We start from the raw sequence: 18,728 nt of genomic DNA, 5'->3' as shown, positions 1-18,728 counted from the left end.
GAGGTGCTTGAGAATAATGAAGAAGTATTCAAAGAGGAACTGGGGACCTGGAGGGGTCCACCAGCAAAGATACACGTTAAAGAAAACGTAATGCCAAGATTTTACAAACCCCGTCCTGTACCAAAGAAGAAAGTTGAGTTTGAGTTAGAGAGACTCACGAAGCAAGGTATAATTGAACCAGTAAAGTTTGCGGAATGGGCAGCACCAATTGTTCCAGTATTAAAACCAGATGGTACTGTTCGTATATGTGGTGACTATAAGTTGACAGTGAACCAAGTCTCAAAGCTAGAGCAGTATCCCTTGCCAAAGGTGGAAGATGTGTTTGAAAAGTTGTCAGGAGGTGAAAGGTTTAGTAAACTGGACCTCAGTCAGGCATATAAACAAGTAGTGGTGGAAGAAGGGTCAAAGACGTATGTTACCCTGAACACACACAAAGGTTTGTTCCAAGTTAATCGTTTACCTTTTGGGGTTTCCTCGAGTCCCGCTATTTTTCAGAGAATAATGGAGGGACTAGTGGCAGGAATTCCGAAGGTGGCTGTGTATTTAGACAATATCCTGTTGACGGGAAGGAACATTCGAGAGCATCTGGAGACGTTGAATGAGGTGCTGAGTCGACTGCGAGAGGCAGGTCTAAGGGTGAAACGGAGTAAATGTGCTTTCATGGCAGCAGCAGAATTCCTGGGTTACAGGGTGGATGCATCAGGCCTGCACCCCTGCCAAATAAAGTGGAAGCCATTCAACAGGCACCAGCACCCACAAATGTTACAGAACTGAAAGCCTATTTAGGCTTACTCAACTACTATAACAGGTTCCTGCCAAATCTGTCTACACTGTTAGCTCCTTTACATAAGTTGTTAAGGAAGGAAGCTCAGTGGTCGTGGAAAAAGGAACAGGACAGGCGTTTGAACAGTCAAAGGAACTAATGCAATCATCAGAAGTTTTGGTGCATTACGATAGTCACAAGGACTTAATTTTGTCATGTGATGCCTCACCTCACGGATTAGGGGCTGTGTTGGCACACGGATGCCAGATGGACAAGAGAGACCCATTGGGTTCATGTCACGAACTTTGACACAAGCAGAGTCAAATTTGGAATCAAGCGATTTCACAAATACCTCTATGGGAGGAAGTTTACTATTTGCACTGATCATAAGCCTTTGTTGTCATTGTTCAACGAGATGAAGGCAGTGCCGCAGATGGTTTCTCCTCGCATTCAGAGGTGGGCTGTAACGTTGAGAGCTTATGAATACGAGATTGTGTATAAGCCTGGAAAACACCATGGTAATGCCGATGCACTAAGTAGATTGCCGATGCCAGGGCATATCCAAGAAGAGGAAGCAGAGGACCGAGTTTTGATGATGGAAGACATAACACTGGTGTCTGCTAAGGAACTGAGAGTTTGGACACACAAAGACCCGGTGCTTGCTAGAGTGTTTCAGTGGGTCCAGCAAGGCTGGCCAGTACAACAAACGGATCCAGTTTTTCGACCTTGGTGAGAAAAACAGAGCTGTACAAGATGGATGCGTATTGTGGGGGCACGGTGATAATTCCGTCCCCAGGAAGAAGGGCACTTTACAGCAATTACATCAAGGTCATGTGGGCATTACCGAATGAAAGCTTTATGCAAAGTTATTTTTCGTTGTGAATGAGTGTAAAACATGTCAACAAAATAACTTGCCTGTGGCGGCGCCACTACATCCATGGGAGTAGCCGAGCAGACCTTGGCAGAGACTTCATATAGACTATGCAGGACCATTCATGGGGGCCATGTTTTTGATAATCATGGATGCTCATTCGAAATGGATGGATGCCTATCAAGTCAAGACACCCACTTCTCTCGTTACTATTGAATGCTTGAGGAGGAGTTTCAGTAGTCAAGGACTGCCAGAGACTATTGTATCCGATAATGCTTCATGTTTTACGAGTGAAGAGTTCAAGAGTTTTTTGAGAAAAAATGGTATTGTACATATCACTTCAGCGCCTTACCATGCAGCTACAAATGGTTGTGCTGAAAGAGCTGTGCAGACTTTTAAAGCCATGATGAAAAAGTCTGGGGAAGGAAGTATAGCAGCAAAAGTATCAAGGGTGTTATTCAACTACCGTATTACACCACAATCTACCACGGGTTTGTCACCTGCTGAGATGTTGCAAGGACGTAGATTGAGATCCACGTTGGATCTAGTGTATCCAAATGTCCGAGCAAAGGTGGAGGGGACCCAGTGGAGGCAAAAAGAATGTCATGATAGAAGACGGAGAGAGAGAAGTTTTCTGGAGGAGATGCAGTGATGACCACGAAATTTCAGTTATGGACCTGAGTGGATTCCAGGGTTCATTGTCAAGAGCACTGGACCATTGTCGTACCAGGTGAGATTGAATGGAGATTTCGTAGTGAGGAGACATGTAGACCAAATTCTGAGGAGTGAACAGAAGAAGGATGCCATGGAACTGCTGGCCTCGGAACTATTGTTAAGTTCGGAACCAGGGCTCGCAGTGGCAGGAGGATCGCAAATTGAGGGAGACCGCCAGAACGTGGAAGGAGAGGTTTCTGAGGATCCAACCGTGCCAGGGAAGGACACACCGATACCTGAAGTGGTAACTGTGACACCAGAGTCACCTAAGGTGGTACCACTGCGCCGTTCTAAGCGTGTGCTGGTTAAACCTAGTTACTTGAAGAACTATCAATGTTAACAAAAGTGCATGTATAGATTACCAGCCTTAAAAAAATAGTATATGGTATGGTAACCAGTTAATAACTAGCCTGTTATTTACAAGTAAATGATAAAATGCATTATGGAACTTGTACCCTAGTTTTGTTTATGTAAGACAGTATGTCTTAGCTTAAAAGGGGAGGAATGTAGTATCTGGGCTGGTAATGTGGTTGTTGTACTGTAGGGGCGCTGTGGGGAATTCAGCATGTACTGTTGGTTCTATATTCTCTGGTAACTTGTTGGTTCTGTGTAGTAGATGACTTGCAGAAGTTGTGTGAAGAAGCATGTGTGCGCACGTGGAGGCTCTTAATAAAGAAAGGCCTTACAACTTAAATAACCGCGTGGTCTCCTTCATTACCACGATGTAACAGAGTTAGATATGGCAAGGATGGACCCAGTAAAGTATTTGTTGAATTGAGTTGGTATGCTGTCTGTAGCCTTTGAAGTAGTTGGGGAAGGTGTACTAGATTTACCATGGAAAAGTATGCTGTTAATGGCCTTCTAGAACTTCTGAGGGCTGTTTTGGTAGTATTTTATTTTTGTCTAATTTCACTGCATTTTTAGCTTTGTTTCTGAGCTATAGATAGTTTTGTTTTGATGTTAGAGATCTATTTTTTGCCATATTTCCCAGGCTTTGTCTCTGGTTTTAAGGAGTGACCGGGTTTCTTTAGTAAGCCTGGGTGCAATAATGTCTTTGGTAATGACTGTTCTGGGAGGAGCATATGAGCTGATGATATCTAAAAAAAGCAGAGCTGAAGAATTTAACAGCTTCATCTAGGGTGAGTTGTTTGAGAGGAGTTCAATTACAGCTCTTTAGAACTGATAAGAAATATCTGGGGTTAAAGTTTTTTTTATGTCTAATTAAGTGGTAGGTGGTCTGTTTTGACTGAAGAGTCCTTTGCTTTAGTAGAAAAGTTGGTGTATGGTTATTCAGGATATCTGGGAGGCAGGCTGAGTGTGAGGAATACACTGGTCTATTTATCAAAATCCAACCAAGTGTTGAATGCATTTTAGAAGTTTTGTCTGTTCTTGTGGTAGCTTGAATTGGTTGAATAAATCCATGAAGATTGATGTGACTAGCAGGATGCACAGGATTACAGGTTAGCCAATCAATGTTAAAATCACCTAAGATAATTGTTTCCTGTGGGAATGAAGTGCCGGTCCTGTGTAGTAAGTGTTCTAAAGTGGGTATGTTGTTACCAGGTAGGATGTATCATTCAGTGATATTAATCTGCTTTTTAGAGTTAATTTTTATTTTGCTGAGATTTGAGATTGTTAGGTCTATAGTTTCCAGTTTAAGGTGATTTTTCTATACGATTGCTATACCACCTCCCTCTTTTTCCAGTCTATCCTTACATAGCATAATATATTCTGGAGCCAATATTTCATTGTTACTAATGACTGGTTTTAGCCATTTCTCAGTTACAGCTACTATGTCTGGTGAATACAGGGACAGATTGGCATGCAGGTCCTGTATTTTGTTTGTGATACTTTTAATGTTTACATTTAGTAACAGTAGGTCAGCAGGTTTCCTGGGTAGGTGCAAGTTGGTGTGAATGGGATTGGTATGTGGTGTGAATGGATTAGTTGAAGTGTTTATAGGTCCAGGGTTAGGGTGAATGTCTCCACTGGGTGATAGCTTGGATGCAACAGAGATGATAGTTTTTATGAATTTTTCTAGATACTTGTTATAACATTGGGAGATTTTGAGGGCTTGATGGTGAGGTTTTAAAATGAAAGGTGTGTACAGGGTAGAAGATGGGTTAATGAGTGAAAGGGAGATGATTAATATATTTGTGTTGTGAAACTCTGGATAACAGGATGCTGTAGCTTGGTAGGGCTTATATGATAAGATGTAATGTAGAAAAGTGATGCTAGTATACTAAGAGAGGAAATATAGAGTAAGAGCATACTATAGTAGCATGTAGATAATGGAATGTGGGGTGACTGTATTTGATATGAATTTAGACAAGACTATCAGGTAAGTAAATTAGATTAATAAATTAATTACAGTCTACATATAATTGATGTAGAAGTGAAGTTAGTTTAGTACTTTTCTATAAAGTACTTGGAGGAGTTGTGGTAAGGAGGTTAGATGGTGGATATTTTAAAGGTATGAGGATATCATGGTGGTGATGTGTTAAATGTTAAATAAGAAGTACTAATGTGTTTTTGAAGAAACATTAGGGGGTGACTATTTAGATGTATAGGTGGAATGAGTGGGTAGGGAGAGGGAGTGGTTACTTGAGATTCAGTGACTGAGGTAGGTAGAAGAGTAGGAGTGGATATGGTGTTTAGTTGGTTAAAACCGATTGGTGGATGGGGTTTGATTAGAATAAGTCTAGATGTACTGGGGTGGGAGGGAGTTGGAGGTGGGGTAGGGGAGTGGAGTGAGACCAAGCAGAGTGGGATGAGCCAGGTCAGGGTGATATACAGAGGACATAAAAACAATCTACCAAGCAGCTTTGGACCCTTTCAGTGGTAAGTATACTTTGGAGGACAATACAGCACTTTGAAAATGTATATTAGCTGCTACACTAATGTATAGTACGTAGTTAGTCTGCAGCAAAGTGAGTGTGGAGAAAGCAGTAGTGGAGGGATAGATGGGGAGTCTAATGGTTTGGTGATGTGCCCATAACCATTCCTAAGAAAGCGGTTTACAGTACAGGGATATACATACATGAAATAAAATTTGCTTAGTTTGATTTAACCACACTGAACTGGGATCCTACGAGCTTTAAGAAGAGTGTTCCATACTTTGGGTAGATAACCACTTTGATTACAGCCTAATAAAGAGAGAAAAAAGGTCTACTGTGAATAATAGGTTAAGGGGGAGGAATTAGGAAGAGGAGTGGTGGTAGAGTAGCATAAATGTCACATAATATAGCAATACAGTGTCCACAAGATTCTAGCATAAAGAACAGATCATATAACAGGAGATATGAAAAGTTTTACACACTCAATATACTTTGTCTAATCTGACCAACAAATAAGTATATGTTAGATGCATACAATTATTACATACAACTGATTTTGGCTTAATTAAGCCTTATGCATGATGGCCCATTCTCTAGCATTTCTAAACTAATAGAGCCACTAATGTTTCTGGACAGATCCAAGATACTTAAAGTTGAATATGCAGTATAATATACAACCACTTTCACTTCCTGATTCTAGCTAACAATATACCCATTGTTAACAGGTCTGGTTCTAACTGTAGGCACCAATAAAGAATAGTTATATCAGCTAATATACTACTATCCAGACAAAAAGAAATAGAGCAACAGTATATGAAAGAGATAGAACAAAATAGTATATACAAGAAATTTAAATTGGTCATACAGAACTATCTAATCACTAAAAAATAAAGTTGTGAATGGCTAGAAACTCACAATCAGGACACACATGAGCTACACCATGCTACTGGAATCCAAAAAATTCACTAGCGCTAGTTGTAAAATGCAGAGCCTACTATAATTACTAAGCAAACAATTCAGCCTTGTGCAACCCAATGCACGTCGTGAGGCAGAACTGCCTTGAATTACTTAATTACTTCCACATAAATTACCATAATGTGTCCTTAGTCTAATTTCTAGTTAAAACATTACAGATTATACTTATCTACTACAAGTTGGCTTGGAAACAGACACTTATGTAAACCATTCCCCTTTTTATTTAAAATTCTTCAGGAAAACAAGAGTACCTTGTATTTAGGATGATCAGGACTAGCACACCACCACTGGGACTGGTAAGACAGGCAATGAGGGAGGAAGGATGGTGCTATACACTATCAGTAGGATTTAAATGCCACAAGGAATGATGGGAGACAGAATGGGAACTAGGTGAATCACGAACTGCAGAAAGGTGTGAACAGGAATAGTTTCAGGAAGTTATATCTCCATTTAGTGAGCTAGGTCAGAGTGATATATAGAGGACATAAAAAAACAATCTACCAAGTAGCTTTGGATCTTTTTCAGTGGTAAGTGTACTTTGGTGGGCAATACAACACTTTGAAAATGTATATTAGCTGCTACACCAGTGTATATTACATAGCTGGTCTGCAGTAAGGTGACTGTGGAGAAAGCAGTAGTGGAGGGATAGGAGGAGAATTTAATGGCTTGGTGGTGTGCCCGCAGCCATTCCGAAGAAAGCAGTTTATAGTACAGGGATATACATACATGCAGTAAAATTTGCTTAGTTTGATTTAGCCACACTAAACTGAGATGCTCCAGGCTTTGAAAGGAGCGCTCTGTACTTTGGGTAGATAACTGCTTTGATTGCAGCATGCAGTAAAATTTTCTTAGTTTGATTTATCCACTCTGAATTGGGATGCTTCTGGATTTGAGAGAAGCATTCCGTACTTTGGGTAGATAACCGTTTTGATTACAGCCTTGTATTTAGGATGATCGGCATTAGCATACCACCACCACCAGGACTGGTAAGATAGGCAGTGAGGGAGGAAATCATAAGGCATGCAAGGTGTCATGCTCCTACTTTGGACACAATGGAAGAGTCTTCATAGGTTCTGTTCAAGCAGCTTTATTATATACAAACACATCAGGGTAGATGTTTACTGACTTTAACTTAAGTAACTTATTTACAAAATAACTACTGCAATCATACATGGTCACTCTCTGGCTGCACTCTCAAAATGGCACTGGGAAGAGCACATGCCCGGTATTTATATGTGCATGTTCAGTCCCTGATATGCTTCTTAAAGATACAGCACATACATTCTGATCTACACAAGGTCTTATGGAATCAGACAGAAGGCAGGGGAGAGCCCTTTGTTCATGCCACCAACTTCACATGACCTAGTAGATAGATGTGGCCTACCTACATGAGGAGCAAAAGGTCAGAGCAGGAGGGAACCCTGTATCAATATGCAACCTAACATAGAACTAAAGAATACGATGCAATCAGACAGGGAATGAGGAGTTGGCAACATTTTTGGTGACTCAAATATCCTAGGGAAAATATTTATTTATTTATTGACCGGGAAAGTCCACTGGGCTTGGGACTCATTTTCAGTGGAGTCCTGGGGAGAAAAGCTCCAAGTTACATGAAAATCATTACATGAATTTGTAAGGAAACAATTACTTATAAAGCAATTGAAATAATATAGAAAACTATCTAAACAGCACATATGTTGTAAAAAGGCACAATGCAGTAGCAAAGAAAGATTAGCATGTAGGAAAATTAAACAGTTAGAAATATTTAACAATACAGCACAAATTAAACAGTTAGAAATATTTAACAATACAGCTCAATTTTTTTTGGGGGGGTAGGAAAAGGGAAAGGTAACTTTAGTGGGAAGATTGAATTAGAGAGTTAAACTTAAAGGTAGAATATAGTTAGAATCTTATAGCTAGGTGGTGGGGATATATAGATTATAGGTTGCATGTATTTAATGGTAGTATTAAAAGTAGAAGGTGACAGAAGAGAAAATATGTTAAGATAGTTGTATAGATGTGTGGAGTAGGATAATAAAGATTAGGGATAACTCATATGGTATAACTGCATGACATATACACAAGTATATTTGCTATGTGAAACAGTTTTGCTAGATTAAGGAGGTTGTGGATATGTGTTGCATGTGCAGCTGGGGTTATCAGTGAGATGTTGTTTAAGTTTTCATTTATAGGAGATTATGTTGTCTAATTCTGTAACTGATGATGTAAGGGTGTTCCACAGCTTAGTTATGGAACGGGAATAGAGGCAGCTACCTGCTCTTTTACTAGGTTTTGATACTTTAAGTAGGTGTTTGTTGTTAAGAGTGTAGATTTTTGGATGGGATGTAAGGTTCAATGATATTTTTCAGGGAAGGGCAAAACTCGGGTTTAAAAATGAGTTTATGGGCAAAGGTAAGTTGTGTGTAATGTAGGCAATGTACAAATTCTATCGAGTTTAGTTCTGTAGTGGCCAAGCAATGGTGGGTGCGATTTGGTTGGACTGATGCGAATTATGCAATCTTATAACAGCAGGACTGCAGTTTGTGTTGCAAAGAGTTGTGGAGACTGGTGAAGATTGGAGACCCATAGAGTAAGGTTGGAAGGAGAAGACTTTTTGAAAGTTTTATTCGGATGGATTTGTCTAAGTATTGTTTGTTTCTGTAAAGTTTGCCTAATTTGAAGTGAGTCTTTTTTATTGCGTTATTAATATGCAAGTCAAAGCTAAGTTTGCTGTCAATAGTAATTCCAAGCAGTTTGGCCTGATTTACTAACTCGATTTGGGTTTTGTTTACGGAGAATATAGTAAAGTCTATGGGAACAGGTTTAGATGCAAATATGATAGTTTAGATTTATTAGGGTAAAGTAATAGCTGTGATTGGTTTAGCCAGAGTTCTATGGATGTAAAGGCTTTTTGTGTTAACTTTTGGAGGTCAGAGAAGTTATTGGAGGTACAGATTATGGTTGAATCCTCTGCATATTATATGGTAGTACAGTCAGAGGGAACATTATGTAGGTCATTTGTAAAAATGTTGAATATTAGGGGTCTTAAGATTGACCCCTGAGGCACTCCTATGTTATTTGGAAGAAAGCTAGAGAGGTTATTCTGCCATTTTATGGAATGCTGTCTGTTTTCCAAGTAACTAGTGAACCAGGTTAGGGTGGCATCAGAGCATCCTAGTGAATGTAGTTGCTGGATAAGTTTAATATGGGAGACTGTGTCGAATACTTTTGAGAGATCCAGTAACAGGACTGATGTAAGTAGGTTACTATCTAAGGCATTAAAGATGAAATTTGTGAAGGAGACTAGGGCAGTAATGGTACTGTGGGATGGTCGAAAACCATTTTGTGAAGGGGATAGTGGGTTGTTGCTACTTAAATATTCAACCAGTTGTTTGTGGATGCATTTTTCCATTATTTTAGATACAGGGAACAGTACGGAAATGGGTCTAAAATTAGATAGGTCATGAGGGTTTCCACCTTTATGAAGTAGAGTGATTACTAATTTTTTCCAAAGCTGGGGCACTGTGTGTTCTGCAAGTATACTTACTGGGGAACCTATTGCCTTAGCACTGATTTTGAGGTATTCTGGGGAGATTATCAGCAGATAGGGAGCCTGGTTTCAATTTGCCAAGTAATGTTTGTATTTGAGAGGTTGCTACAGGTTGGAAGTTAAAGAATGTTATGGAGCTGATATTGCCTTGAGGTATGGTGGATGGGTTAATGGTGGTTGGGGTATTGCCTGAATTTACTAATGCAAGGGTAATATCAATACAGTTTTTATTAAATATTTCAGCAATTTCAGGTGGGCTTTTGTCTGGAAATGGAGATGGGTTTTGGGTGCTGCCAGGATTTAGTAATGAGTTGACAGATTTCCAGAAAAGTCTGGGATTATTACTGTGGGTGTTTATTTGTTGGGAGAAGTAAGTCTTTTTGCCCTGATTAATGGCCTGTTTTGCTTTGTTTCTAAGTATTTTGAATGTGGTTTCATTGGGTGGGGTCTTATCTTTTCTCCATTTGTGCCATGCTTAGTCTCTATTAATCAGTAGTTGTTTGGTTGACTTAGATAGCCAAGGAGCATGGTTATGTTTAACTCTCTTTTTTCTTATGGGGGGTATGGAGTTAAGAGTATCCAGAAATTCAGTATTGAATTAATGTACTGCTTCACCTAAGGGAAGATATTTCAATGGGTTCCAGTTTAGTGTTTGTAATAGGTTGCAAAAGTGAGACTGGCTAAAATTGTCTAGATTTCTGGTATATTTGTATGAATAAATGCTTTGGGTGGAGGCTGATAGTCTGTGTATCAGGGCTAGTAAGTGGTCACTTAGAGTGTTGGGAAGCATGCTGGGACTGGAGTAGTATTGTGGGTGAGATACTAATATCCAGTCTAAGGTGGATTCAGGGTGATTGTTTGTTGTGTGTGTTGGGGGTTTGTATAAGTTGTGTAAATTTGAAAGGATTGATGGAGTTTGTGGAGTTGTTTGTTGTTAGTTTAAGACAATTTATATTAGTGTCACGAAAGATGATGGTTTCATTTGAGATGTAGTGGTTAGACCATGATAGGAAGTCTTCTAGTGTTTGGGATATTGGAACCTGGGGGGAATATAGATGGTGGCAATAGATATTTGTTTATGGTTGTTGAAAAATTGTGACGCTAATAAGAGTTCCATATTATTGAAGGTGGGAATTGTTTTTGAGTTGGGTATTATGTTTAAGTGGTTACAGTATATTAATGCTAGGCCTCCCCTTTCTTATGAAGTCTATCTTTTCGTAATATTTGATATCCAGGGGGAAGTATTTCTGAGTCTGGTATCTGGGGTTTGAGCCAGGTTTCTGTTAGAGCAACTATATCAGGTATATACTGTGTAAGCCATGCATGGAAGTCAGATACTTTGTTGCAGATACTACTGATGTTTAGTGTGACAATGCAAAGGTCTTTTGGTGTTTTCACTGAGAGTGATGTAGACTTGTTAATATGTTGGGTGGGAGAGGGTCCAGGGTTTGGATGAATATTTCCACTTTGACATAATAGTGTAAAGATAGTGATTTGGATTGTGGATGAAGTGTAGTTAAGTCTGGAGTATGCATATGAGATGTATAATTGTTTGATTTTAGGTATATTAAAATGCAGTTTGGTCTTGAAAGTGGTGGTATCTCTCTGATTGAAGAGTGATGATGAAATATCAGAGTAACTATTTTGGGATGAGTTATGGCATATGTATGCTGTAGTTTTTGTTGAGGTTAGTTGGTGTAGTGTGGTGTTGTGAGACATGAGGTGGTAGAGAGTAAGTAGGTTAAAGAAGGTTAGGGATGTTACTAATAGAGTTAGAGTGTGCATGATGTGAGATGTAGGAAGGTTTTAGTTGTTTGGGTGTGGGAGGTGATGAACTCAGGGGAGCTTAGATCCTATGAGGAGGTTGGAAGGAGTGGCCTATGATGTATAAAACTAGAGATAGTGGGGGTGGAAGAGAATTGGGGGCAGGGTAGGGGAGCGGAGTGAGCGGAGCGAACGGAGCGGGTTCACCACACCCCTGCAGGGCTGAGATTGAAAAAAACTATCAGTGGAAGACTAAGGAAAGGTATGTGGAATCAAGCATTTAACTTTATTGAGTGGGGTTATCAATGATATAGTTATGGGAATGACTGTGCACTAAACCTAATAAATAGGGTTGGGTAGGCATTGTAATAAGTTTGCAGCAATTATTTAACTAGGATAAATAAGTTACTGTAAAATAGTAGGCTGAAATATAGGCAGGTAGCACCATGTAGTGGAGACTATGAGAAATTTACTTTAACCAGATATTGACCGGAGCTTAGGCTGGGGTCAATTTTGGGAGCCCTAACTGTCGTGCACACCTTACAATTAGAAAAAAAAAAAGCTCTAATCTCTAATTATGTATACAACAACAGTATTTACCTATGTGAAAAGCTTTAAATGGTAGCCTTGTTGCTCATTTTCTTTTAGTGTGAGACCTGTCCCGTAACAAGCGAGCTGTCAAAATCTATTTTTGTTTATGTCCTGGAAGGGGGGGGGGATCTTCAAGGAGAAAATGCCCTGTAATTACCTAGAAAAGGCAAAAACAGTAAGGTTATAAGCAGGGAAGAGGTAATACAATAAGAGGTACAGAGAATACATAAGACAAATACACAGTACAAGGAATTGGTATTCAAGCAGAAATAATACTTAACAGAATGAAGTCATATTTTAAAGTGTGTGTGTATATATATATATATATATATATATATATATATATATATATATATATATTTATATATATATATATATATATATATATATATAGATTCAGACTGCACCCTAGTAATACAGTTCAGTAAGCATTAATCTTGGTTACACAAGCAAAGCATATGGTAGCAATACACAGTTTAAATAATAAACAGACTACTGATGCCATTGCCATTCCTATGAAGTCCTTGTACTGGCTTAGGGCTCACAAAGTGCATCGGTCTTAGTAGACACAGTATTAGCAGAAAAGCAAAGTAATAACTCAATTCTATGCAATGTTATCAAGCTGGATATAAAAAAGTGTGAGTTTTGAACTAACTCTGCATCTATATCAACAGAACTATTAGTTTTCAGCAAATACAATAACATTAAAAAAGCACATTTAACATAGCGTTGCAATTGTTACACAAATACCGTTTGCGAGGGTAGATGCACTTCATGCACATATTAAAGTGAGAGAGCAGTATAAAAAGCTAGGTAACAAGTTAAGGAACGACAACATAAAATCACAAATTCAGTACAGTAGAATATGTTTAATAAGCTGCAGTTCTTTAAGCTCTGGACCAAGTCAGCTCTACTGTGTAATTATACAGTATGCTTAGGGATAAACTCTTAATTAATACCTGTCAAGTTATACAAGTTTAACATCATTACTTCTATAAGCAGCCTGAGCAAGAGAACTGCATATATCAATCATCATAAAAATGAGCAGCTTGTTTAAATACGCAGCAATGAGATATATTGCTTAGAGTAATACAGCTGTAGGCCACAGACACATATAATTACATTTAAGGTATAGATAACACAGATTCAGAAAAAGTATCAGGATTTTCACGAAGTAGTACAAAAACATTTGAAAAGAAATTACAGTACTCAACTTACTATTGGTGTGCACAACAAGCAGAGGGGCTGCAGAGTGAGTGGCTTGTGCAGGTTGGGGTTAAGCAGTTTAAAGATGGTCCACAGGGTGCAACTTCCTAATGTAGACTAGTGGGGGGGGTGGAGGAGAGGGGCAACAAGGTTAAAACAGATAGGACTGGTAATGGAAGATCAGGTAGATCACCCCTGCAGGGCTGAGATTGAAAAAACTATCAGTGGAGGACTAAAAACAGGTTTGTGGAATCAAGCATTTAACTTTATTGAGTGGGGTTATCAGTGATACAGTTATGGGGGTGACTATGCACTAAACCTAATTAATAGGGTTGGGTAGGTATTGTAATAAGTTTGCAGAAATTATTTAACTAGGATAAATAAGTTACTGTAAAATATTAGTAGGCTGAAATATAGGCGGGTAGCACCATGTAGTGATGACTAACAAGAATTTAATTTAATTTAACCAGATATTGACCGGAGCTTAGGTTGGTGTCAATTCTGGGAGCCCTAACTGTCATGCACACCATACAATTAGAGAGAAAAAAAAAGCTCTAATCTCTAATTATGTATACAACAACAGTATTTACCTACGTGAAAAGCTTTAAATGGTAGGCTTGTTGTTCATTTTCTTTTAGGGTGAGACCTGTCCCATAACAAGTGAGTGGTCAAAAACTATTTTTGTTTATGTCCTGGAAGGGGGGGCTCTTCAAGGAGAAAATGCCCTGTAATTACCTATGTGAAAATCTTTAAATGGTAGCCTTGTTTGTTTTCTTTTAGTGTGAGACATGTCCAGTAACAAGCGAGTGGTCGAAATCTATTTTTGTTTATGTCCTGGAAGTGGAGGGGATCTTCAAGGAGAAAAATACCCTGTAATTACCTATGTGAAAAGCTTTAAATGGTAGCCTTGTTGTTCATTTTCTTTTAGTGTGAGACCTGTCCCATAACAAGTGAATGGTCAAAATCTATTTTTATGTCCTGGAAGGGGGGGGGGTCTTCAAGGAGAAAATGTCCTGTAATTACCTATGTGAAAAGCTTTAAATGGTAGCCTTGTTGTTTGTTTTCTTTTAGTATGAGCCCTGTCCCGTAACAAGCAAGTGGTCGAAATCTATTTTTGGTTATGTCCTGGAAGGGGGGGGGTCTTCAAGGAGAAAATTCCCTGTAATTACTATTAGTGTAAACAACAAGCAGAGGGGATGTGGAGTGATTGGCTTGTGCAGGTTGGGGTTAAGCAGTTTAAAGATGGCTCCACAGGATGCAACTTCCTATTAAGGGCTACAGGCCTTTATTGGATACTGGAGAATTCTGTCTAGCAGCATGAATTGTACATTGATGTATCTGCATATTGAAGAATGGAAGTCACAGCGGGAAGGGCATAAGAAAAAAAAAACTTTTGCTGTTGTCAGAATCATACCATACCAGATTGCTCTGCTATTGATTGTACATTCCTCAGATGCTTTATTTTTTACTTAATTTTATAAAAATAAGACACATTTTAAAGATACAAGGCAGTCATATCAGGGAGGAACAAGGACACATTTTTCATGGAAAGGGTAGTGAAAGATTGTTTTCTGAAGTTTGTGCCATTTATTTGTATACACTGTATTAAAATGTACAGTGTGTTGTAGTTACTTACATACTTTTGGGACTGAAGTCACTGCTAGTTTGCTGACTGAGTGGTACAGCAAATCTTGCTGGTGGCTATTGTATTTTGGTGAGTTTGTGGACAGTGATTCAGATGTCAGCCATCTCTCTGTATTCTCTTGTTTCCTGTCATAGTGGAAGGCATTAGTGCACTTGGAAAATAGCCCATTTGTTAACAAAATAACATACAGCACAACCTCTTTATTTACATATTTTTTGACATAATATAATCCATTTTTGTTTGCAAACTTTTTTTATGTTCTTATATTTTCATAGAGTACTTCTTATTTGAAAACAATTACGGTAAAAGAAATTTGGAAATTATTAGCAAATAGGTTTTAACAGTGTTACAACACTTTAACATGCATTTATAGTGTGTGTATTTCGGGTTTTGTTCAGTAGCTATCCTCATAAAATGAGTACTGCTTTTGTTGCTTACTCTCTGCCTTTTTTCACTCTGAAATATTTTTATTAAAATTTTAAAAGTGTAACCATTCATAACATGAAAAAAGAGACACAAGTTTTTGGAACAGATTAACCACACAGATGGAAAACTTCATAACAATACATTAAAATAAAACTATTTACAAAGGTGTATACTTAAACAAAAACAGTTATTAATCATTCAAAATATAATTCTGTTTCATGTCATATTACAGTCAAATTTTCCAAGTATCTATATAACTTTTAACCAGGAGTTGTGATATGAAGTGATTTTATCAGTTCTCATTTTGATTGTTGACAGTTCCAATTGAGAAACATTAAGTGCAATATTCTTGAATTCTTTAAATGAAGGAGAAGTCCCACTCTTCCAATTCATAGTAATTACTTTACATGCTACAGCTAATAAAGTCCATAAAAGAATATTTTAATCTGGGGACACATTTAGGTACTGGAACATTAAACAAGATTTAGTTAACTGAAATTTGTCCTTAAAAACAGTTTGCAAAAAAAATTCAATTTTTCCCCAAAATGTTTTAACCAATTTTCAATCATAAAACATATGCTGCCAATCTGCTTTCAATTTTAATTTACATCCCCAACACCCAATATCATGCTTAAACATTAATTCCATTTTCTGAGGAGTAATAAAGGCTCTATGTATAGATTTTCATGAAAACCACTTCCATTGCAAAGAAAACGTTGTTTGCTTTGAAGAAATTAGCACTTGCGTTTTATCATTTTCACTAGGAAGTTTTATTTATTGATCTGTAATATTCCCAAAAATTATGTTTATAATACAATGTTGTATTTTGATTACTTTATATATTTTAGATAGGTAATCTTTTCCTATTACTGTTTGATTTCCTATAATAATCATAAATTCTTTACATTTAAAGACAATATCCTATGCATTGACTCTAGTTTACTAATAATATATTGTCTTAAAGTTTATATTTCTAGCCAGATTTCATCATATTTGCTAATAATCTATTTTACAAAGACAACTTTTCCAGAATCCATTAGTTGATGCCAATATATTATTTTTTCCCTAGGTATAATCCTTTTAGAGACATCAAAGGTGTTAAGGTTATTCTGTGTACAAGCTATAGGGTTGAATAGAAATGACCGCACTCTAAATCCTGGAATTTTATTCAAATAGTTCTTAAATATATTTAATGTATTAGTTATACATTTAGAACATATACATTTGTTTTTATTCTCAAAAATATATTCCCTTACCAACCATTGAAAGTTATCAGATATTTTACTAAATTGAACTGGCAATGGGTGATTTGATTTTAATCAAATAAGTTCCTGTATTTGTTTCTGCCTAGTAGAATAAGTAGAATTTAACCATAACATTATTGTCTTAATAACGGATGATAAGGCATACAGTTCTATATCTGGGAGACCAATTCCACCTGTTATCCAATCTTTTAGATGATGATTTAATGCTATTCTAGGTTTATTGGGATACCATAAAAAGTTTAACATTAGTTTATTGAACTGATGTGTACATTCTTTAGAAAGATAAAGAGAAATAACTTGTATAAGGTATAATATTTTTGGTAAAATAATCATTTTAATTAAGAAAAAATATCTTCTATTGAAAAAAATGCATTCCATATATCCATAAGATGTTTACTTTTATTTAAAATATTAGTATAATTAATTATTAATATTTCATTAATATCATTTGATAATATAATACCTAGGTACTCAATTTTATTAACTAGAACTATATATTTGGAAAACGTCTTATCCATATTATTCCTATTACAGCTTATAAGTAATACCTTAGTTTATAATCATTAAATTTAAGGCCAGAAATCTTTTGGAAGAGTTCCATTGTCACAAATATAGGTTGTAATGAGCTGCCATAATCATTCAACGTTAATAAAATATCATCTGCAAACAACTGAATTTTAGAATTTAAATGATTACTAAAGTGTATATCTTTGATTTTAGCATTTGATCTGATACAATTAAAACATGGTTCCATGACCAGGGTAAATAGTAATGGAGACAATGGACATCTTTGCTTAGTACCTTTAGTAATTGTAACTGGCCTAAATCTATACAATCCAATTTTTATATAAGCTAAAGAATTTTCATATAACAATCTAATTAATCTTATAAAATCATGTGAAAAACATATTCTTCCAAGACCAAAAGTAAATATTCCCAATGAACTGAATTAAATGCACTGTTAATGTCTAGACTTACTAGGGTCAAACTTCCTTTTGTAATACTGATATAGTCAATTATTGTAAGCATTCTTTTAATATTATCATACGTGTTTCTATTTAGTATAAAACCAGTTTGATATTTATCAGTCAACAAAGGTAGAAACTGTTTAATTCTTTTAGCATGTTTTTGCCATAAAATTCTTATAATCAACATTTAATAGTGATATTGCTCTATAAGATGAGCATTCTTTTCCATCTTTACCTGACTTTAAAATTGGAGAAATTAATGTGTATTTCCACAATGGGGGATATCTTTAGCTTCTTTAGCTAATATAAAGACTTTTAACAATATTGCCAAAGCTTCCTTAGGCAATGGTGTATACATTTCAGGAATAATACTTTTAATTCCAGATGCTTCATTTAATTTTAATTTATTAATTTGAAATTTAAGTTCTGACATTAACATTGGCTTGTATATTAATTTTAGCTGATCTTTTACTACTTTATTTTTGATATGTTTCATAAAAAAATACTGTATTATTCTTTGTGGTTCTGGATCATATACATTAATCAAATTGAAGTGTACTTTAAAGGTCTCTAAATGCCTTCTAAATCTGAAACCTTTTTCCTAGTTCCATGAATATAAACTTTTTTTATCTGGTTAGATTTAATAATCTTCTTTGCTAATCTACATTGATTTTTAGTATTAATTGCATAAGATTTCATTTCATTATTCTCTAAATTAATCATAGTTTTATAATGCAATGTCTCTAAATAGCTTCATCTCATCAAGCTCTTTTACTAAATTTTTAACTTTTTGAATATCTAATTTAAGTTTATCACCTTTTATTTGTAGATCTAATAATTCTTTATTCCATTGTTTTTTTTTTCTTATTATTACTATATCAGGATATAATTTTATCCTCTAGATATGATTTTAAAGAATCCCACACATATATCACAGATATGCCCTCAGTTAAATTTACACTTATAAAGGGTTGAATTTCTTTATTATAAAATTCCTTAAAATCTTTCAGATTAGTTATATATGATGGAATTCTACTAATAGAAGCATTTGTTTGCATTCATATTCAATTCAAATGCAATTGCATTATGATCAGATAAAGGACATGTGTCAACTTTAACTTTATCTAATTTTCCATTTATATCACTTCAAATA

General features: G+C 36.4%; 1 pseudogene; it reads left to right on the top strand.

The window, feature by feature from the left end:
- Positions 1 to 1,516: 1,516 nt before the first annotated feature.
- Positions 1,517 to 11,330, top strand: LOC122815060 (annotated as a pseudogene).
- The last annotated feature ends 7,398 nt before the right edge of the window (positions 11,331 to 18,728 follow it).

The sequence above is a fragment of the Protopterus annectens genome, chromosome 11.part0, assembly GCF_019279795.1.
Source record: "Protopterus annectens isolate FY-2018-M chromosome 11.part0, PAN1.0, whole genome shotgun sequence".
In the NCBI taxonomy this organism is placed as follows: domain Eukaryota; kingdom Metazoa; phylum Chordata; order Ceratodontiformes; family Protopteridae; genus Protopterus; species Protopterus annectens.
This window is presented reverse-complemented; position numbering and strand designations above follow the sequence as displayed.